General features: G+C 43.7%; 2 long non-coding RNA genes across 2 annotated transcripts in view; one reads left to right on the top strand and one right to left on the bottom strand.

Moving 5' to 3' along the window:
• The window catches only part of LOC130680667 (uncharacterized), a 26755-nt gene extending 3930 nt beyond the window's left edge, over positions 1 to 22825 (top strand). Inside the window, exon 3 of the long non-coding RNA XR_008993705.1 lies at positions 22392 to 22825. This is a non-coding gene — a long non-coding RNA (uncharacterized LOC130680667). The remainder of the gene's footprint in view (positions 1 to 22391) is intronic.
• LOC118934155 (uncharacterized) lies at positions 9891 to 23794 on the bottom strand. The gene is made up of 4 exons (XR_008993706.1): positions 23735 to 23794; positions 21923 to 22077; positions 10307 to 10374; positions 9891 to 10023 (listed from the first exon to the last, which is right to left on the bottom strand). It is a non-coding gene; the product is annotated as an uncharacterized LOC118934155 (long non-coding RNA).

The raw sequence follows: 23794 nt of genomic DNA, 5'->3' as shown, positions 1-23794 counted from the left end.
CAATTATAATCCTGATTGAAGCTCAAATTTGGCCCTTGGGAGCCCTTTGCAGCTGGTTCCCGTGTCTTTGTGATGTGATCTTTTGTCTCCGCTGGCCTCCTTGCTATCTGGTCTGATAAGATGTTCCAGGATCATCATTTCTTGCTCCAGACCTGGAATCAGCCATTTCTCCAAGAAGTCCTGGTTTCTATTAGTGGGGAATCTATCTATCTATCTATCATCTATCATCTTTTTTCTAAATTTTTTTATTTTGGTATCATTAATCTACAATTACATGAAGAACATTATGTTTACTAGGCTCCCCCCTTCACCAAGTCCCCCCCACATACCCCTTCACAGTCACTGTCCATCAGCGTAGTAAGATGCTGTAAAATCACTACTTGTCTTCTCTGTGTTGCACAGCCCTCCCCGTGCCCCCACACACACTATACATGCTAATCGTAATGCCCCCGTTTTCCCCCCCCCCTTGTCCCTCCCTTCCCACCCATCCTCCCCAGTCCCTTTCCCTTTGGTAACTGTTAGTCCATTCTTCGGTTCTGTGATTCTGCTGATGTTTTGTTCCTTCAGTTTTCCTTTGTTCTTATACTCCACATATGAGTGAAATCATTTGGTACTTGTCTTTCTCCGCCTGGCTTATTTCACTGAGCATAATACCCTCTGGCTCCATCCATGTTGTTGCGAATGGTAGGATCTGTTTTTTTCTTATAGCTGAATAATATTCCATTGTGTATATGTACCACATCTTCTTTATCCATTCATCTACTGATGGACACTTAGGTTGCTTCCATATCTTGGCTATTGTAAATAGTGCAGCGATAAACATAGGGGTGCATCTGTCTTTTTCAAACTGGAGTGCTGCATTCCTAGGGTAAATTCCTAGAAGTGGAATTCCTGGGTCCAGTGGTATTTCTATTTTGAGCATTCTGAGGAACCTCCATACTGCTTTCCACAATGGTTGAACTAATTTACATTCCCACCAGCAGTGTAGGCGGGTTCCCCTTTGTCCACAACCTCCCCAACATTTGTTGTTGTTTGTCTTTTCGATGATGGCGATCCTTACTGGTGTGAGGTGGTATCTCATTATGGTTTTAATTTGCATTTCTCTGATAACTAGTGATGTGGAGCATCTTTTCATGTGTCTGTTGGCCATCTGAATTTCTTCTTTGGAGAACTATCTGTTCAGCTTCTCTGCCCATATTTTAATTGGATTATTTGCTTTTTGTTTGTTGAGGTGTGTGAGCTCATTATATATTTTGGATGTGAACCCTTTATCAGATATGTCATTTGTGAATATATTCTCCCATACTGTACGATGACTTCTTGTTCTATTGATGGTGTCCTTTGCTGTACAGAAGCTTTTCAGCTTGATATACTCCCACTTGTGCATTTTTGCTTTTGTTTCCCTTGCCCAGGGAGATATGTTCATGAAGAAGTCGCTCATGTTTATATCCATGAGATTTTTGCCTATGTTTTTTTCTAAGAGTTTTATGGTTTCATGACTTACATTCAGGTTTTTTATCTATTTGGAGTTTACTTTTGTGTATGGGGTTAGAGAGTGATCCAGTTTCATTCTCTTACATGCAGCTGTCCAGTTTTGCCAGCACCATCCATCTGTTGAAGAGACTGTCATTTCCCCATTACATGTCCATGGCTCCTTTATCGTATATTAATTGGCCATATATGTTTGGGTTAATGTTTGGGGTCTCTATTCTGTTCCACTGGTCTGTGGCTCTTTTCTTGTGCCAGTACCAAATTGTCTTGATTACTGTGGCTTTGTAGTAGAGCTTGAAGTTGGGGAGTGAGATCCCCCCCACTTTATTCTTCCTTCTCAGGATTGCTTTGGCTATTCAGGGTTTTTGGTGTTTCCATATGAATTTTTGAACTATTTGTTCCAGTTCATTGAAGAATGCTGTTGGTAATTTGATAGGGATTGCATCGAATCTATATATTGCTTTGGGCAGGATGGCCATTTTGACAATATTAATTCTTCCTAGCCAGGAGCATGGGATGAGTTTCCATTTGTTAGTGTCCTCTTTAATTTCTCTTAAGAGTGTCTTATAGTTTTCAGGGTATAGGTCTTTCACTTCCTTGGTTAGGTTTATTCCTAGGTATTTTATTCTTTTTGATGCTATTGTGAATGGAATTGTTTTCCTGATTTCTCCTTCTATTAGTTCATTGTTAGTGTATAGGAAAGCCACAGATTTCTGTGTGTTAATTTTGTATCCTGCAACTTTGCTGAATTCCGATATTAGTTCTAGTAGTTTTGCAGTGGAGTCTTTAGGGATTTTTATGTACAATATCATGTCATCTGCAAATAGTGACAGTTTAACTTCTTCTTTACCAAGCTGGATTCCTTGTATTTCTTTGTTTTGTCTAATTGCCATGGCTAGGACCTCCAGTACTATGTTGAATAACAGTGGGGAGAGTGGGCATCCCTGTCTTGTTCCCGATCTCAGAGGAAAAGCTTTCAGCCTCTCACTGTTCAGTATGATGTTAGCTGTGGGTTTGTCACATATGGCCTTTATTATGTTGAGGTACTTGCCCTCTATTCCCATTTTGTTGAGAGTTTTTATCATGAATGGATGTTGAACTTTGTCAAATGCTTTTTCAGCATCTATGGAGATGATCATGTGGTTTTTGTCTTTATTTTTGTTGATCTGGTGGATGATGTTGATGGATTTTCGAATGTTGTAACATCCTTGCATCCCTGGGATGAATCCCACTTGGTCATGGTGTATGATGCTCTTGATGTATTTTTGAATTCAGTTTGCTAATATTTTGTTGAGTGTTTTTGCATCTACGTTCATCAGGGATATTGGTCTGTAGTTTTTTTTTTGATGGGGTCTTTGCGTGGTTTTGGTATTAGGGTGATGTTGGCTTCATAGAATGAGTTTGGGAGTATTCCCTCCTCTTCTATTTTTTGGGAAACTTTAAGGAGAATGGGTATTATGTCTTCCCTGTATGTCTGATAAAATTTCGAGGTAAATCCATCTGGCCCGGGGGTTTTGTTCTTGGGTAGTTTTTTGATTACCGCTTCAATTTCATTGCTGGTAATTGGTCTGTTTAGATTTTCTGTTTCTTTCTGGGTCAGTCTTGGAAGGTTGTATTTTTCTAGGAAGTTGTCCATTTCTCCTAGGTTTTCCAGCTTGTTAGCATATAGGTTTTCATAGTATTCTCTAATAATTCTTTGTATTTCTGTGGGGTCCGTCGTGATTTTTCCTTTCTCATTTCTGATTCTGTTGATGTGTGTTGACTCTCTTTTTCTCTTAATAAGTCTGGCTAGAGGCTTATCTATTTTGTTTATTTTCTCAAAGAATCAGCTCTTGGTTTCATTGATTTTTTTCTATTGTTTTATTCTTCTCAATTTTATTGATTTCTTCTTTGATCTTTATTATGTCCCTCCATCTGCTGACCTTAGGCCTCATTTGTTCTTCTTTTTCCAGTTTCGATAATTGTGACATTAGACTATTCATTTGGGATTGTTCTTCCTTCTTTACATATGCCTGGATTGCTATATACTTTCCTCTTAAGACTGCTTTTGCTGCATCCCACAGAAGTTGGGGTTTTGTGTCGTTGTTGTTATTTGTTTCCATATATTGCTGGATCTCCATTTTAATTTGGTCATTGATCCATTGATTATTTAGGAGCATGTTGTTAAGCCTCCAAGTGTTTGTGAGCCTTTTTGCTTTCTTTGTACAATTTATTTCTAGTTTTATACCTTTGTGGTCTGAGAAGTTGGTTGGTAGGATTTCAATCTTTTGGAATTTACTGAGGCTCTTTTTGTGGCCTAGTATGTGGTCTATTCTGGAGAATGTTCCATGTGCACCTGAGAAGAATGTGTATCCTGTTGCTTTTGGATGTAGAGTTCTGTAGATGTCTATTAGGTCCATTTGTTCTAGTGCGTTGTTCAGTGCCTCTGTGTCCTTATTTATCTTCTGTCCGGTGGATCTGTCCTTTGGAGTGAGTGGTGTGTTAAAGTCTCCCAAAATGAATGCATTGCATTCTATTTCCTCCTTTAATTCTGTTAGTATTTGTTTCACACATATTGGTGCTCCTGTATTGGGTGCATATATGTTTATAATGGTTATATCCTCTTGTTGTACTGAGCCCTTTATCATTATGTAGTGTCCTTCTTTATCTCTTGTTACTTTCTTTGTTTTGAAGTCTATTTTGTCTTATACTAGTATTGCAACACCTACTTTTTTCTCTCTGTTGTTTGCATGAAATATCTTTTTCCATCCCTTGACTTTTAATCTGTGCATGTCTTTGGGTTTGAGGTGAGTCTCTTGTAAGCAGCATATAGATGGGTCTTGGTTTTTTATCCATTCTATTACTCTGTGTCTTTTGATTGGTGCATTCAGTCCATTTACATTTAGGGTGATTATTGAAAGATGTGTACTTATTGCCATTGCAGGCTTTAGATTCGTGGTTACCAAAGGTTCAAGGTTAGCTTCTTTACTACCTTACTGTCTAACTTAACTCGCTTATTGAGCTATTATAAACACAGTCTGATGTTTATTTCTCTCCCTTCTTATTCCTCCTCCTCCATTCTTCATGTTGAGTGTTTTGTTCTGTGCTGTTTTTAGGAGTGCTCCCATCTAGAGCAGTCCCTCTAAGATACCCTGTAGAGGTGGTTTGTGGGAGGCAAATTCCCTCAACTTTTGCTTGTCTGGGAATTGTTTAATCCCTCCTTCATATTTAAATGATAATCGTGCTGGATACAGTATCCTTGGTTCAAGGCCCTTCTGTTCCATTGCATTAAATATATCATGCCATTCTTTCTGGCCTGTAAGGTTTCTGTTGAGAAGTCTGATGATAGCCTGATGGGTTTTCCTTTGTAGGTGACCTTTTTTTTCCTCTCTGGCTGCCTTTAATACTTTGTTCTTGTCCTTGATCTTTGCCATTTTAATTATTATGTGTCTTGGTGTTGTCCTCTTTGGGTCCCTCCCGTCTGTTGGGAGTTCTTTGTGCCTCTGTAGTCTGAGCAACTATTTCCTCCCCTAGTTTGGGGAAGTTCTCAGCAATTATTTCTTCAAAGACACTTTCTATCCCTTTTTCTCTCTCTCCTTCATCTGCTACCCCTATAATGTGGATATTGTTCCTTTTGAATTGGTCACACAGTTCTCTTAATATTGTTTCATTCCTGGAGATCCTTTTATGTCTCTCTGCATCAGCTTCTATGCATTCCTGTTCTCTGGTTTCTATTCCATCAATGGCCTCTTGCATCTTATCCAATCTGATTATAAATCCTTCCAGAGATTGTTTCATTTCTGTAATCTCCCTCCAGACGTCATCCCTTAGCTCTTGTATATTTCTCTGCAGCTCCGTCAGCATGTTTATGATTTTTATTTTGAATTCTTTTTCAGGAAGACTGGTTAGGTCTATCTCCTTCTCAGGGGTTGTGATTTTGGTCTGTATCAAATTTTTCTGCCTTTTCATGGTGATAGAGATAGTTTGTGGAGCTGGCACAAGTGATGGCTGGGAGAATGTCCCTTCTTGTAGGTTTTTGGCCTTCTCCTGGGAGAACAGCAACCTCTAGTGGCTTGTGCTGGGCAGCTGTGTGCAGACAGGGCTTCTGATTCTTGCCGGCTGCTATGGAGTTTAGCTCTGTGGTTGCTGTGGGCGTGGCCTGCCTCCGGCTGCTGCTCCGATATGGCGGAGCCATCTTGGAGGTGAAACGGCCAGGAGGCTTTTCATCTCCGTGAGGGACCTCTGAGCTCCCTGCTGCCCAGGGGGTTAGAGTGCCCAGAGTTCCCTGGGATTCCCAGCTGCTGGGCTAAGTGTCCCCGGATGCTTCTGTCCAGCTGTGGGGTCCTTGTCCCTTTAAGACTTTCAAAAAGCACTCGCTTTTCTTTGTCCCAGGGGCCCCGGCTGCACGGACCCGCTCGCAGGTCTTACTGTCCTGTTTCCCTAGTTTCCAGCACCCCACACACACACTGTGTCTGCACTCTGGCCCGGATGGCTAGGGCTGGGTGTTTAGCAGTCCTGGGCTCCCTCTCCCCCCCTGCTCTGACTCCTCTCCTCCCACTGGGAGCTGGGGTGAGGGGCACTTGGGTCCCGCCACCCGGGGCTTGTATCTTACCCCCTTCGCGAGGCACTGGGTTCTTGTGGGTGTGGATGTGGTCTGGCTGTTGTCCTGTGTCTTCTGGTCTCTCTTTTAGGAATAGTTGTATTTGTCGTATTTTCAAAAATATATGTGGTTTTGGAGGAGATTTCCGCTGCTCTACTCATGCTGCCATCTTGGCTCCCTCATCTATCACAATCAAAACTTTTTAAGAAATCAAGAAAATGTAGAAGCATTGGTTTAGCTGTGGACTGAGAGCAGCAAAAACCATTGCCTCTGCCTCCCACGAGCTGCCACGACTCCTCCAGCTGAAATGACCAAGCTGGCCACACCTCTGCACGGTGGCTTCCCTTTGCTCTTCCTGAGGCCTTCTCTGATTGTGCTAGAACACAGCGAGTGCAGCAGGGAATCCCTGACCCCTGTATTTCTCTGGAGCATGCCTCCAAAGCCTTTGCTCGTTTTTACAAATCCCAGGATATCACAGGACCCAAGCCCTGAACAAGACGCCCACCAACCAGTCCCTCCTGCCTCCCTTTTTACTGAATGATGGGAAGGTGGCAGCAGATGGGAGAATATTTGCCATTTGTAGGCTTTAAAGATCTTGGTTAAGACTTCTTTCTCTGGGTGGGGTTTTGACCAGGGCTCTGCCTAATTCGCTTACCTCAAGATTCTTCTGGTTAGTTCCTGGAGGCTCCTGGGGCACTGAGTTACTCATGAGGACACAGATGCAGAGAGGCTGGGCCAAGTGGGTGATACACACTTCCTTGTGTCAAGGGGAGAGGAGGGACATGGTGACCTACCTCTTCTCATAGTCCAGGTCCCCCACAGACCCATTCATCAGCTGGTTGGGTGTCCACTTCAAGGTCATGATGTCAGCCGTCTGGTGCAGGGACAGGTATCCTGGCACAGCCTCCATGTCATCCCTCTGCAGAGAGAGGAGGACCCAGACCTGGTCATAGTGCTGGAGTCACCACGGGCATGGACCCTCATCCAGCTGACTCATGGACGCATACCTGGAGCCAAAAGGCTAGGGCTTTCCTTCCAAAGCCATGTGCATTTGGACAACCCAAGGCCTTCCACGGGGCCATGCTAGGCAAAGCCATTTGCAGCCAACCACCCAGGTTGGGTTCTATAGGTCCAGCTACGAATGCTGCTCACCCCCAACACTTTCACACCCGCAGCTCCAGATGCCCTGCTGCACAGGCAGAGTTGGACGGTTCTTTACAATCCTTTCCTTCACAGAAAGCATTTAACTGGCATCATTTTGGCTTGTTGTAAGGGAGAAAGAAATGGCAGCTGAGCTCATCCAAAGACATTACCCAGTAGCCCCCTCCCCAAATGCCTATGCCTCACCCCCCACCCAGCAGCCTGACCCTCTGACTTCCCAATGTGCCTGCAGAGCTTCTCACCACTGTTTTATCCCAAGTGGGGCAGGCCGGAGGTGGTTGTGTCCAAGCCTCACACACAGAGGAGGCAGCCCCTCCACCAAATTCACCTCAGTGTGTGGACACAGACAACTAACACCGAGCACCTCCTGTTTACCAGGCTTGGCCCGGCTTCACACTCATGCCCCAGTTGAGCCACACGTGCCTGCAGCCCCATGAGGCAGGTGCAGTATCTCAGCCATACATGATGTGTAAACAGATATGTGGCAGCATCTCAGCAATTTCAAGAGGCACGTTTGCTTTCCACATTTTAATGTACCTGAAACAGAGATGCATCTTTTGCTCAGTGGCATCTCACAACTGTGACGTATGTCATTGCCTGACCTCATGCAAACTCTGTCAGAGCTGTTCAGATTGTTGTTACTTTAAGTTTTGTACATGGTTGTTACATCACATGTGGAGGACAGGTGCCATTTTAAATGTCTTCAAAAAATGAGACTGTGCTTCAGCTTTGAATCGAAAAGTTGTCGTGTAGGGAGCGAGGCTGGGAATAGAGCAACGGAGTACACGGTGATGTCTGACCCATCAGTCACCACTGCAGGGGGGCCACTACTCCAGATTTTCCTGCAAAGCAACAACAAAGAGCACACGCTTGGAGGAAATGCTGCACCTCCTATGCTCTTGATCGGAGGTCAGCAAACTTCTTCTGTGAAGGGTCAGATGGGGAGGACTTTTGGTTTCGCACACCACAGAGGCTCACTGGCTGCCACTCAGCTCTGCCATCACAGCACGGAAGCAGCCATACATGATGCGTGAACAAACAGGCAGGGGTGTGTTCCAATAAAACTACTTAGAAAAGCAGGTAGAGGGCCACATTTGGCTCACAGGCTATAATTTCTTGACCCTTTCTTCTGATGGAATGGAAAATGGTATTTGGTGGAAAAATAAGGAGAGCAATGACTCTCAGTCAAAAAGTGATACAGAAAATTAGGCCCTGACATGTGAAGTTTTAGGACTATCTTCACTAATGTATTTCAATTATATTTTCCTTTGTGTGTGCATATAAGAGTAATGTATAATTTAAAAATACATATCCAAATGGTCTCAAAAAGCCCCTTCAAAAAGTGTAAAATAAAATTTCCAGGTATTGAGAAAACATTGCATATAATGTTTAATTTCCTGATGCTATGTTTAAAAATGGAGCATCTTAATTTACAGCGTCTCAGGTCTAAGGACACAGTCTGGTGCCCATTGTGATGTGGGTCCTAAGGCTCAGGGGGAAAAGCGACTTGCTCAGGGTCACCCAGCGGTCACAGCTCTGACTGCAGAGCTGGGGTGGCCAACAGTCCGCCCTCTGCTTCCTCCCAGTTGAGCCCAAACCCCACCCTGATCCAAATGGTCTCAGGGAGGGGAGAGCAAAGGAGGTATCACATGAGGAGAGGGGTTTCATGTGCCCCACTCACCACCCATGCCCGGGGCCTGGCTCACTGCTGGGGCATAGAGGGTGACTGGTAAATGGCACAGACTCTGGCCACACCGAATTCAAATCATAACTCTGCCCCTTACTGCCCCTGTATGAGCCTCAGTGTTACCATCTATATTACTATTTGCTACAAATGTTTATTGTGAGGTTTAAATGAGTTAACACAGTTAGAAGCACTTAGCATGGTGCTGGATGCATAGGAAGCACTCCATAAATATCAGCTGTGGAGACTTTTATCTTAATATTATTAGCATCTAGCATCTAGTGGGTTCAGAATAAATGTTTGCTAGATGAGTAAGTGATAGCAAGAAAGAATGAATGGACAGATGGCTGGGTGGACAGGTAAAGATGGGACTGGAAAATAAATAGACAAATGGATGGATGGATGGATATAAATAGAGGCAGATGAATAAAGGAATATTTGGTGGATGCATAGATGGAGGGGTGGTTGGGTGTAGAGACTGGAAGAGAATTGCTGGTTGATTGGCTGGAAATGTGGATGGATGGATGGGTAGAAGGAAATACTGTCATATGGTGGATGAAGAGATGGAGATGTCAGTAGATGAATGAATAATAGATGGGTGAGTGGGTGGATGGATAGATGGACAACCTGGAGCCAGAGGGAATCCCTCCTCCATAACTTGGAGCCAGACCCCCGGGGGAAGGTGGGCCCAGGATGAACTCTCACTGGCTGAACCAGCACGTTGTTCTTGCCATACAGCAGGGTGGCCCTGGAGTTCTGGTGCAGGGACTCAACATAGTCACGGGCAGAGAGGGACGGCCGATCATCCATGCTGCCACTCGAATGCCTCTTCTGGATATGGCCGTGTGAAGGGAGGTGGAGGGTGAGGCCCGGAGCGACCTTCAAGGCCCCCACCCTTCCTCACCTCCACACCAAGTCTGGAACTTAGGCCCCTCTGAGAGCCCGCCGTTCACCCCACTCACACAGAGAGCCGGACGCTTGGTGGGTGAGTCCTGCCGCAGGTGCGAGCTGTGAATGCGGTGCCTCTGGACAAGCTCGTCGGTCAAGGGGTCGGTCCAGAAGTGATCCGCAGTCTTCATCTTGGTGTACTCCAGGGCGCAGGGCCCCACTGCAGAGCACACGGGGGCTGGGAATCCAGGGCCACAGCAATTCTGCCTCCCGTCTACCTCCAGACGGGGCACCTATTTCACTAGCCCTGCCCCCTGCCAGCTAAGGTGCTCCAGGATCCTACTGAGGAGAGACAAGCATAGATCCTGGTAGCAAGAGACAGGGAACCGGTGATGTGTGATGTAGGAGGCTAGAGGGAGGTGAGAATGGCCCTTAGGAGGTGCCCCCACCCCCAGAGCCAAGAACAGAGATCCAGGTGAAGCTCAGAGCACCAAACCTTTTACCCAGCAAAGACGCAAGGATGGGGCCATCCACAGGGTCCATCAGGAGCGCTTCCTTCTCATAGTATTTACTGGGAAGAGAGGAAAGGACACATAGGTTTGGATGGCAACCCACAAAGGGTGTACAATACACAGTGGCGTGGTGGTTAAAAACAGAGGGCTCAATCCCCTGCCTGCCTCCCAGTTAACTCTGGGAGCCTCAGCTGCCCCACTGTAAATAGGGATAACAAACATTCATCCCATACGCCTATGGGAAGGATTGGGAGGGAGAGCAGATGTAAGGTGCACAGCACAGCGCTTGGCATGTACGTGCTTCATGCAGGCCTATGATCAAGCCTTAGTGGGGGCACCAGAAATAATAATTAGAAGGCTGCTGAGGCCCTGCTAACCATCTGCTTCTACGGCACCTTCCATTTCAGACAGGAAGTCACTTAGAGGCTCAGATTGATGCCTGGGTTCTTGTTTGTGGAGTCAAAGAATGAACTTTGCAAACACTCAAGGTGGGAGAGCAAGGCAGAGGCTTTTATGTAGCAATAAAGTGAGAGGACAAAGCTCCTGGTGCCTGGAGGGGACGAGAGCCCAGGGTGGGGTGTTGTCTAGGGGATTTACGCCTGGTTGAGAGACAAAGGGCTAGGGAAGCAGACCAGTTAAGTGGAACCAAAAGGTTTATCTTTGAAGAGACATTAAGTTTCTTATTAGTCCTCCAGTTCTTTACAAGAAATTTACTGCTCTGATTTCCTCCCAGGATAGCAGCTTCCTGGTCTGGGAGCATGTCAGTCAAGACTGCCTGCCTTGCTCCCAAGGTGGGCTGAGTTATTATCTCCTTGTTAAAGAGTATGTTAAGAAATTTACTTATTAACCAATTGGGTTTTTTATTTTTTTATTTTTTATTTTTTTTTTTATTTTTTTTTTATGTAGCCTACAAAGTCCATATTTATTAGCTTGGCTTTTTACAGAAAGAGCTTTACAACTCCGCTTTAGACTGTAGCATTGTTTGAACTTGCTGTTCATTACTTAAGAGCTCACACCCAATGAAGTGACCTGTTACAGATTTATATCCCCCAGAGCTGCAAATTATTTCTATGTGCTAAAAACTAAATGCTCATGGTTAGTTTGTACTGTTTTTTTTTTTTTGAAGGGTAGTTGACGCACAGTATTACATTACATTAGTTTCAAGTGTACAACACAGTGGTAAAACATTTATATACATAATTCTAGGTTCCAGCTATCACCCTACCAAGCTGTTACAATATCTTGACTATATTCCTTATGCTATACATTACATCCCGGTTACTTATTTATTTTACCATTGGAAGTCTGTCCATTTTTTTTTTTTTTTTTGTGAGGGCATCTCTCATATTTATTGATCAAATGGTTGTTAACGACAATAAAATTCTGTATAGGGGAGTCAATGCTCAATGCACAATCATTAATCCACCCCAAGCCTAATTTTCATCAGTCTCCAATCTTCTGAGGCATAACAAACAAGTTCTTACATGGAGAACAAATTCTTACATAATGAATAAGTTACATAGTGAACAGTACAAGGGCAGTCATCACAGAAACTTTCGGTTTTGCTCATGCATTATGAACTATAAACAGTCAGTTCAAATATGAATACTCATTTGGTTTTTATATTTGATTTATATGTGGTTACCACATTTCTCTCTTTATTATTATTATTTTTAATAAAATGCTGAAGTGGTAGGTAGATACAAAATAAAGGTAGAAAACATAGTTTAGTGTTGTAAGAGAGCAAATGTAGATGATCAGGTGTCTGCCTGTAGACTATGTGTTAATCCAAGCTAGACAAGGGCAATAAAACATCCACGGATACAGAAGATTTCTCTCAGAACAGGGGGGGTGAGGTTCTAAGCCTCACCTCTGTTGATCACCAATTTCTCACCTGATGACCCCCCTGCGACTGTGCCTGTCTTAGGTTGTTCCTCCCTTGAGGAATCTTACCCGTCTCTGGCTAACCAGTCATCTTCCGGGGCCATACAGGGAAATGTGAAGTTGGTAAGTGAGAGAGAAGCCTTATTGCTTGAAAAGGTTAGCTTTTTACATCTTTGCATATTTATGCTCTGTGGCTTCTATGCCCAGCATTTGTCTTGAGGTATCTTTACCACTTGGAAGAATTATGATACTCGGTAAATTTGATATGAGGCACGAATTCTATTTAAGGGTTGTAATTAGGAAGAAAGAAGAAAAGCTATAGAAGTAGCAGGCGGAAGAAAACATGGGAAGATTGATTATTTCTTTGACATATCTTCTTGGAGAGTAACTTCAGCATGTATAGGTTTTAAACTACTAATTAAATTGCGCACACACATTAACATAATAGGAGTGCAGTTACATAACCAAAGCTTACCTGTAATTACCAGCCATCTCCAGTGAAACCAAGAAAACCAGTTAGGCACCTTAGGAATTTGTGAAAACTTATCTATGATATGCTGGATATTGTCAAACTGAACTTGAACAGTCTGAGAGAATTCAGACAAATTAAAACAACCCATTCCAGGGGACTGTTCACATCCCATATGTTCTTTTAATAGTAAATAGTCTGTAGTTTTAAGATTTTGGTGCGCTACAATTTGCACTTCTCCTAATTCTTGGTTGAGTTCCAACAGTATAGATCCAGTCAAATTTGTTGTTTTACTGTATGCACAGGCCAGCTTAGATATCTCCTTCTTCATTCCCATGGCAAGTCCAGGAACTGGTGGGATGAGTGCATCTACAGCTGTAGCAGTGCGTGGATCTTTGTTGGGGTTTTTTGATGATCATCTTCTGGCATGAGTCTTCCAGAGAGTGCTGATGTTGGAAGTTTTTTTCCTATCGTATATTAGTTCATTATCAGGGTAGCCAAATTAGGCTTTGATCCTCTGTATAAACACAAACAGGCCCTTTGCCTACACTTTTATATGCCCTTTATACCCTTGTGTAGAACTCATTGGAGGTCACCACACAGGAACTGCCTTTTTTTTTGGTATCATTAATCTACACTTACATGACGAATATTATGTTTACTAGGCTCTCCCCTATACCAGGTTCCCCCTATAAACCCCTTTACAGTCACTGTCCATCAGCATAGCCAAATGTTGTACAATCACTACTTGCCTTCTCTGTGTTGTACAGCCCTCCCTTTCTCCCACCCCCCCATGCATGCTAATTTTAATACCCCCCTTCTTCTTCCCCCCACTTATCCCTCCCTACCCACCCATCCTCCCCAGTCCCTTTCCCTTTGGTACCTGTTAGTCCATTCTTGAGTTCTGTGATTCTGCTGCTATTTTGTTCCTTCAGTTTTTCCTTTGTTCTTATATTCCACAGCTGAGTGAACTCATTTTGTATTTCTCTTTCTCCGCTTGGCTTGTTTCACTGAGCATAATACCCTCCAGCTCCATCCATGTTGCTGCAAATGGTAGGATTTGCCCTTTTCTTATGGCTGAGTAGTATTCCATTGTGTATATGTACCACATCTTCTTTATCCATTCATCTATCGATGGACATTTAGGTTGCTTCCAATTCTTGGCTATTGTAAATAGTGCTGCGATAAACATAGGGGTGCATTGGTCTTTCTCAAACTTGATTGCTGCATTCTTAGGGTAAATTCCTAGGAGTGCAATTCCTGGGTCAAATGGTAAGTCTGTTTTGAGCATTTTGATGTACCTCCATACTGCTTTCCACAATGGTTGAACTAACTTACATTCCCACCAGCAGTGTAGGAGGGTTCCCCTTTCTCCACAGCCTCGCCAACATTTGTTGCTGTTTGTCTTTTGGATGGCAGCCATCCTTACTGGTGTGAGGTGATACCTCATTGTAGTTTTAATTTGCATTTCTCTGATAATTAGCGATGTGGAGCATCTTTTCATGTGTCTGTTGGCCATCTGTATTTCCTTTTTGGAGAACTGTCTGTTCAGTTCCTCTGCCCATTTTTTAATTGGGTTATTTGTTTTTTGTTTGTTGAGGCATGTGAGCTCTTTATATATTCTGGACGTCAAGCCTTTATCGGATGTGTCATTTTCAAATATATTCTCCCATACTGTAGGGTTCCTTTTTGTTCTATTGATGGTGTCTTTTGCTGTACAGAAGCTTCTCAGCTTAATATAGTCCCACTTGTTCATTTTTGCTGGCTGTTGTTTTCCTTGCCCAGGGAGATACGTTCAAGAAGAGGTCACTCATGTTTATGTCTAAGAGGTTTTTGCCTATGTTTTCTTCCAAGAGTTTAATGGTTTCATGACTTACATTCAGGTCTTTGATCCATTTTGAGTTTACTTTTGTATATGGGGTTAGACAATGGTCCAGTTTCATTCTCCTACATGTAGCTGTCCAGTTTTGCCATCACCATCTGTTGAAGAGACTGTCATTTTGCCATTGTATGTCCATGGCTCCTTTATCAAATATTAATTGACCATATATGTCTGGGTTAATGTCTGGATTGTCTAGTCTGTTCCATTGGTCTGTGGCTCTGCTCTTGTGCCAGTACCAAATTGTCTTGATTACTATGGCTTTATAGTAGAGCTTGAAGTTGGGGAGTGAGATCCCCCCTACTTTATTCTTCTTTCTCAGGATTGCTTTGGCTATTCGGGGTCTTTGGTGTTTCCATATGAATTTTTGAATTATTTGTTCCAGTTCATTGAAGAATGTTGCTGGTAGTTTCATAGGGATTGCATCAAATCTGTATATTGCTTTGGGCAGGATGGCCATTTTGACGATATTAATTTTTCCTAGCCATGAGCATGGGATGAGTTTCCATCTGTTAGTGTCCCCTTTAATTTCTCTTAAGAGTGACTTGTAGTTTTCAGAGTATAAGTCTTTCACTTCTTTGGTTACGTTTATTCCTAGGTATTTTATTATTTTTGATGCAATTGTGAATGGAGTTGTTTCCCTGATTTCTCTTTCTGTTGGTTCATTGTTAGTGTATAGGAAAGCCACAGATTTCTGTGTGTTGATTTTGTATCCTGCAACTTTGCTGTATTCCGATATCAGTTCTAGTAGTTTTGGGGTGGAGTCTTTAGGGTTTTTTATGTACAGTATCATGTCATCTGCAAATAGTGACAGTTTAACTTCTTCTTTACCAAGCTGGATTCCTTGTATTTTTTTGTTTTGTCTGATTGCCGTAACTAGGACCTCCAGTACTATGTTAAATAACAGTGGGGAGAGTGGGCATCCCTGTCTAGTTCCCGATCTCAGAGGAAAAGCTTTCAGCTTCTCGCTGTTCAATATAATGTTGGCTGTGGGTTTATCATAGATGGCCTTTATTATGTTGAGGTACTTGCCCTCTATTCCCATTTGCTGAGAGTTTTTATCATGAATGGATGTTGAACTTTGTCAAATGCTTTTTCAGCATCTATGGAGATGATCATGTGGTTTTTGTCTTCTTTTTGTTGATGTGGTGGATGATGTTGATGGACTTTCGAATGTTGTACCATCCTTGCATCCCTGGGATGAATCCCACTTGGTCATGGTGTATGATCCTTTTGATGTATTTTTGAATTTGGTTTGCTAATATTTTGTTGAGTATTTTTGCATCTACGTTCATCAGGGATATTGGTCTGTAGTTTTCTTTTTTGGTGGGGTCTTTGCCTGGTTTTGGTATTAGGGTGATGTTAGCTTCATAGAATGTGTTTGGGAGTATCCCCTCCTCTTCTATTTTTTGGAAAACTTTAAGGAGAATGGGTATTATGTCTTCCCTGTATGTCTGATAAAATTTCGAGGTAAATCCATCTGGCCCGGGGGTTTTGTTCTTTGGTAGTTTTTTGATTACCGCTTCAATTTCATTGCTGGAAATTGGTCTGTTTAGATTTTCTGTTTCTTTCTGGGTCAGTCTTGGAAGGTTGTATTTTTCTAGGAAGTTGTCCATTTCTCCTAGGTTTCCCAGCTTGTTAGCATATAGGTTTTCATAGTATTCTCTAATAATTCTTTGTATTTCTGTGGGGTCCGTCGTGATTTTTCCTTCCTCGTTTCTGATACTGTTGATGTGTGTTGACTCTCTTTTCCTCTGTATAAGTCTGGCTAGAGGCTTTTCTATTTTGTTTATTTTCCCGAAGAACCAGCTCTTGGTTTCATTGATTTTTCTATTGTTTTATTCTTCCCAATTTTACTTATTTCTTCTCTGATCTTTATTATGTCCCTCCTTCTGCTGACCTTAGGCCTCATTTGTTCTTCTTTTTCCATTTTTGATAATTGTGACATTAGACCATTCATTTGGGATTGTTCTTCCTTTTTCAAATATGCTTGGATTGCTATATACTTTCCTCTTAAGACTGCTTTTGCTGTGTCCCATAGAAGTTGGGGCTTAGTGTTTTGTTGTCATTTGTTTCCATATATTGCTGGATCTCCATTTTGATTTGGTCATTGATCCATTGATTATTTAGGAGCGTGTTGTTAAGCCTCCATGTGTTTGTGAGCCTTTTTGCTTTCTTTGTACAGTTTATTTCTAGTTTTATGCCTTTGTGGTCTGAAAAGTTGGTTGGTAGGATTTCAGTCTTCTGGAATTTACTGAGGCTCTTTTTGTGGCCTAGTATGTGTTCTATTCTGGAGAATGTTCCATGTGCACTTCAGAAGAATGTTTATCCTGTTTTTTTTTGGATGTAGAGTTCTATAGATGTCTATTAGGTCCATCTGCTCTACTGTGTTGTTCAGTGCTTCCGTGTCCTTACTTATTTTCTGCCCGGTGGATCTATCCTTTGGGGTGAGTGGTGTGTTGAAGTCTCCTAGAATGAATGCATTGCAGTCTATTTCCCCCTTTAGTTCTGTTAGTATTTGTTTCACATATGCTGGTGCTCCTGTGTTGGGTGCATATATATTTAGAATGGTTATATCCTCTTGTTGGACTGAGCCCTTTATTATTATGTAGTGTCCTTCTTTATCTCTTGTTACTTTCTTTGTTTTGAAGTCTATTTTGTCTGATATTAGTACTGCAACCCCTGCTTTATTCTCACTGTTGTTTGCCTGAAATATGTTTTTCCATCCCTTGACTTTTAGTCTGTGCATGTCTTTGGGTTTGAGATGAGTTTCTTGTAAGCAGCATATAGATGGGTCTTGGTTTTTTATCCATTCTATTACTCTGTGTCTTTTGATTGGTGCATTCAGTGCGTTAACATTTAGGGTGACTATTGAAAGATATGTACTTATTGCCATTGCAGGCTTTAAATTCGTGGTTACCAAAAGTTGAAGGTTAGCCTCTTTAGTATCTTACTGCCTAACTTAGCTCACTTATTGAGCTGTTATATACACTGTCTGGAGATTCTTTTCTTCTCTCCCTTCTTATTCCTCCTCCTCCATTCTTCATATGTTGGGTGTTTTGTTCTGTGCTCTTTCTAGGAGTGCTGCCATCTAGTGCAGTCCCTGTAAGACGTCCTGTAGAGGTGGTTTGTGGGAAGCAAATTCCCTCAGCTTTTGTTTGTCTGGGAATTGTTTAATCCCACCATCATATTTGAATGATAGTCATGCTGGATACAGTATCCTTGGTTCAAGGCCCTTCTGTTTCATTGAATTAAATATATCATGCCATTCTCTTCTGGCCTGTAGGTTTCTGTCGAGAAGTCTGATGTTAGCCTGATTCGTTTTCCTTCATAGGTGAGCTTTTTCTCTCTAGCTGCCTTTAAAACTCTTTCCTTGTCCTTGATCTTTGCCATTTTAATTATTATGTGTCTTGGTGTTGTCCTCCTTGGATCCTTTCTGTTGCGGGTTCTGTGTATTTCCATGGTCTGTTCGATTATTTCCTCCCCCAAGTTTTCAGCAATTATTTCTTCCAAGATACTTTCCGTCTCTTTTCCTCTCTCTTCTTCTTCTGGTACCCCTATAATACGGATATTGTTCCTTTTGGATTGGTCACACAGTTCTCTTAATATTGTTTCATTCCTGGAGATCCTTTTATCTCTCTCTATGTCAGCTTCTATGCGTTCCTGTTCTCTGATTTCAATTCCATCAATGGCCTCTTGCATTCTATCCATTCTGCTTATAAACCCTTCCAGAGTTTGTTTCATTTCTGCGATCTCCTTTCTGGCATCTGTGATCTCCCTCCGGATTTCATCCCATATCTCTTGCATATTTCTCTGCATCTCTGTCAGCATGTTTATGATTTTTATTTTGAATTCTTTTTCAGGGAGACTGGTTAGGTCTGTCTCCTTCTCTGGTGTTGTCTCTGTGATCTTTGTCTGCCTGTAGCTTTGCCTTTTCATGGTGATAGGAATAGTTTGCAGAGCTGGGATGAGTGATGGCTGGAAGAACTTCCCTTCTTGTTGGTTTGTGGCCCTCCTCTCCTGGGAGAACAGCGACCTCTAGTGGCTTGTGCTGGGCAGCTGCGTGCAGACAGGGCTTCTGCTTCCTGCCCGGCTGCTATGGAGTTAATCTCCGCTGTTGCTGTGGGCGTGGCCTGGCTCGGGCAGCTGCTCCAAAGTGGTGGAGTCGCGTTGGAGCAGGAGCTGCTGGGAGGCTATTTACCTCCGTAAGGGGCCTCCCTGCTCCCTGCAGCCCAGGGGTTAGGGTGCCCAGAGATCCCCAGATTCCCTACCTCTGGATTAAGTGTCCTGCCCTGCCCCTTCAAGACTTCCAAAAAGCACCCACCAAAACAAAACAACGACCACATTAAAAAAGTAAAAAAATAAAAAAATTTTTTTTAAATAAATAAATAAATAAATGGCCGCTCGTTTTTCTTTATTCTATGGCACCGGCTTCAGGCCTCTGCTCACCGGTCTTGCTGCCCTGTTTCCGTAGTATTGGGGGCCCTATCCCTTTAAGACTTCCAAAAAGCGCTCGCCAAAACAAAACAGCAAAAAAAAAAAAAAAAAAAATGGCCGCTCGCTTTTCTTATGTCCTCCGGCACCAGGCCCCCGGTACCCATTCACCAGTCTTGCTGTCCTGTTTCCCTAGTATCCAGGGCCCCCTGGGCACGCACTGTGTCTGCACTCTGGCCCGGATGGCTGGGGCTGGGTGTTCGGCAGCCCTGGGCTCCGTCTCCCTCCCGCTCTGCCTGCTCTTCTCCCGCCGGGAGCTGGGGGGAGGGGCGCTCGGCTCCTGCCGGGCCGGGGCTTGTATCTTACCCCCTTCACAAGGCGCTGGGTTCTCGCAGGTGTGGATGTGGTCTGGATGTTGTCCTGTGTCCTCTGGTCTTTATTCTAGGAAGAGTTGTCTTTGTTATATTTTCATAGTTATATGTTGTTTTGGGATGAGATTTCCACTGCTCTACTCACTCCGTCATCTTGGCTCCCACTCCAATCTTATTCTTAAGATGGAATCCTTCCTGGTTTTACTACCTTGTTTATGACTGAGCTTGCTTGTTAAATCAATTGCCCTGATTGCTGATCACTTGATCAGGGATGGAGGAGGAAAAGCAACACCTGGGTAGAGTAAAAAAAAAATAAGAATAAGCTGGGCCCCTCAGCAGGCCAAAGGAAGTCCCACAGAGGCGTGATTCAATTGATACAGTGAAGACATGGCCTATGCAGAGGTATTCTCTTACCTGGGGTATATTCAAACATTCCAGGTCAAGTTACTCCTGGCTTTTTAGTTTTAACTAATTTCACTGAAGAATGCCTATATTCCTAGTTTGATATTTTTACCCTAGAGAACTAATGTGACTCTGACTTTGCTTAATGATTAACAGAGTTTTGGTAGGAGTTTCTTTGCACATTGTTACATTGTTGGCTGGGATTAACCTGCTTTCCCCCCTCCTGCCGCCTCCAGAGGCCCCCAGAGGCCCTCACCCTACTCTAAGCCCACAGTCCTGTCTCAAGATGATGTCTGCTCTTTTAAAGTTACTGAGCCAATAAAATGCTAATTTTTAGCAGTGGTGTCTCCCCAAAGGCTGCATTAACAGGCCTTCCTGTCCAGATACCTAATGTGGATGACACTGGCCTGACATGCTCAGAAATGCCCCCCAGCTTCTGACTCTTCACCCAACATGTGATCCCATGAATACAATGTTTCTGCTGGGTGATTTTGGTTTTGGTTGGTTGGAGTTGTGTAGTTTCTAATTCTTTGAAAACTTTTACAGTCTAGATACTAACAGAATTTTGGAGTTGGAAATTACTTAGTTCTGATGCTAAGGGATCTCAGGCCCAGAGAGGGTCAGAGACTGCTGCAGACCACACAGCAGGTGGATGCAAGCTTTACCCAGCCAGCTTGGCTCTTCCCATCCTACAACAGGGAGTGGGAGGCCAGTTCTGCAACCTCTTCCCTCGCTGTGTGTTGCTGGGTGATTACCCTCTCTGAGCTTTGGTGTCCTCAGTTGTAAAATGAGGAGAATGAGAGAACTCACCTGACCAGATTGTTGGGAGAATTAAATGCTGACCTGCATGTATAGCAACAGCACAGACTCTGACACAAGGCAATTCTTAGGAGTAGTGTCCACATCATTGCCATTTTACCCCAAGGCCATCTTCTATCAACCAGAATATTGGCTGAAGCAGAACTGACATCACCTAGACGTGCTTAACATCAAGTCTCCACATTCTGCACTCAGATCTGAAGATACTACTTCAAGGCACTTACCACTCTGCCAATCAGCAGCAACATGATCACAAACTTTAGAAAGGCTGCCTTTAAAAATAGCAGGAAGGGTTGGGAGTGAGATGTGACTCTAAAGGGTAGTGCCAGGGAGTTTTTTCAGGGTGATGGGTTCCTCTGGAACAGTTCTAAATCCTGAATGTGGTGTTGGTCCTATGAAATAATACATGTATTAAAATTTTCATAGAACCATATAGAAAAAAATTATATATATAAATTGGTGAAATCCAAATAAAGCCTGTCACTTAGTTAACTGTATTATACCAATGGTGAACCTCCCGGTTTCTCTGTTCTGTACTTTCATACATATTTTCCTAGCAAATGGGCAAAGAATAAAAGATGACAATAAAACCCACTGTGTGTGAAGATGTCGTTAAATAGGTACTTTCATGTACCAAATGATGGAGAGATACTGATATTTCTCTCTCTCTCAGGCTGGAAAGGAGGGCTAGCCATGAGGAGTCTCAGATAGTGGATTTGTCAGTGGCTCCCCACTGCTCTTGTCATAATATGCAAGTTCTTTAACCTGACAGGTAAGACCAATGTATCCCCAACATATAAGTTACTGCCTATCACATAGTAGATACTCATCAAGTATTTATTGGATGAATTTATGCATGCATGGATAGATGGTTGCCAAGAAGACTCATACTATAAAACCTTTACACCAGGTTAATCTGAGGTAGGGGAGAAAATGTAAAAATCACTATTCATTTCCATAATGCTGTTCTCACTAATGCCCCTTCTTGACTCTTCTCCAAAGTGGCAGCAATCCCTATCCCATTTACCAAAAGAAACAGAGGCATACAGAAACTAATCCCTTTAGGGCCGTAGTTGAATAGACTGTGGGCTTAATTCACAGGAGAAGGAAGGTCCCTAAGATTACAAGATCCTGATATCCCAACGCAAATATGAAGACCCTGTGTTGCTATTAAACACCCAAATTTTCCCAAGAATCTAAGCTAAGCTAGGCCAGAGTCAAACATCTAGAAGGCCTGTATTTAATCACTTCAAAATCACGTGGCTTTGTGTGAGAGGGTGTCATTCCCGTGAGGGTCAGCAGGTGGAGGTAGGGCACGCCCAGATAGGTGTCTGACCTGTCCCACTCACCTGCTGTTCTCCACAAGGTGTAATGCACAATTTTGTCCAGGACCTTCTCAAACAGGGCAGTACGGATCCAAAGGTATTTGATGGCAAGTGGGGACAGACTGGGCAGCTTTGGCAGCTTCCGCACGTTCTCCTGGAGGCCCTGGATCTGGTTTCGCCTTCAAGACCAGTCAAGGAGGAGAATAGATACTCACTATAGAGGAGATCCAACAGGACCACTATGCAAATGGGAAAATGTTCAATTTCTCTAGAAAATGAAGGAATGACAACGGAGACAACAGTGAGAGCCCATATTGCTCTGAGTAAAGAGTCGAAAAAATAGTAATACAAAGTGGATGTGAAGATGTGGCTAAAGACACTTCCATACACTGTTGACAGACAACCCAGATTCTCATATTGATATTTCTCTCCATATTTCTCTCTCTCTCTCTCTCTCTCTCTCTCTCTCTCTCTCTCTCTCTCTGCCGGAAAGGAGTGCTGGCCAAGAAGAGTCTTGGATTATCTCCTTCAGGGGCTCCCCACTGCCCTCGAGGAGCAAGCTTTTCCACATGACAAGCAGAGTGCACCATGACCTTGCCGCGGTTCTCCTCTGCGGCCATCCCTTCCTTCCTCTCCTCCGTGGACCCCCCGCGATGCAGCCAGAGACATCCGCAGGTCCCCGAGGCTGCCAGGCGCCCACCTGAGCACTTGCCAGGAGCTGCTCCTTCCTTGTTTCCCACCCCAGCCCACTCCCAGGCTGGCCCCTCCTCACTCTTCAGGTCTGTGAGGGCGTCCCTCCCTTCAGGAAGCCCTCCTGGGCCACTCAGAGCTGGAAGCCCAGCCTCCCTCAGCCTCCTCTGTAACTTCCTCGTCACTTTTCTATCTTCCCCTCCCCAATGTGACCTTGAGGGCATGAACTAAGCAATTCACTACCTTTTTAAATAAAATACTTCAGAATCTACCATATGGCAAGCATTGGCCTTTTTCATGTCTGTATCTCCAGGGCCCAGCACAGTGTCTGGCACATAAGAGGGGCTCATAAGTATGTTCCTGAATGACTGATTGCATGAATGAATGAGTGGCTCTCTTTTACCACCTGGCATGGACACCTCTAGTTTGTGCATTAGGAACTCCCAATATTATGGAAGGGCCATGGAATTCCAGCCGTTTAAGAAGCTATCAGCAAACACCTGGGAATTTAGCATAAGGATTGGAAGGTACCAGAAGACCAGGTGGCTGAGAGGTCAGATTCCAAATGGGAGCTGGCAATGCCAAACCCAGAGGCCAGGCCATCGTGCAGTTCTGGCCAGCAGGGCCTGCAGGGCAAGGAAAGGGCCATTTCTCATCCTGTGAAGTGGAGTGATCTCCCATGGCAGAGACGGCAAACACATGGCATGCATGCCTGCTCTCCATTCTCCTGCCCATAACAGACATGGCTAATCAATCCATGCACTCTTTCCCATGGATCCCAACCATTTGATGACCAATCAGCTCTAGAATCTTTCACTACACAATCCCCTGGGCAGCCACCAGAATCAGCTGGAATTGGAACCTATCTGCCATCCCTTACCAAGCTCCAGGTCGGGGTTTTGGCCATGTAGTTGGGACTCTAGGGGTGGCTCTGGTGGAAACACCCCTGTACGCACACACTCAGGCCAGGAGCTGCCTCCCGATACATAAAATCAGCCCCAAAGAAAAGTGAGTGAAGCTACGTCTCCCTTCAGTAGTTGCCTCAATGTGAGCTACTGGTCCATGCAATCGGAAACCATATTGATTTCATTAAACTTTGATTTTTCCTGCATTTAGAACAGGGCTTGGCTCCCAGTAGGCACTTACTCATTCAACAGTTGTTTCTTGGCCATTTACCATGTGCTGGGCATTGTCCCAGATGCAGGG

The sequence above is a fragment of the Manis pentadactyla genome, chromosome 14 (assembly GCF_030020395.1).
Source record: "Manis pentadactyla isolate mManPen7 chromosome 14, mManPen7.hap1, whole genome shotgun sequence".
In the NCBI taxonomy this organism is placed as follows: domain Eukaryota; kingdom Metazoa; phylum Chordata; class Mammalia; order Pholidota; family Manidae; genus Manis; species Manis pentadactyla.
This window is presented reverse-complemented; position numbering and strand designations above follow the sequence as displayed.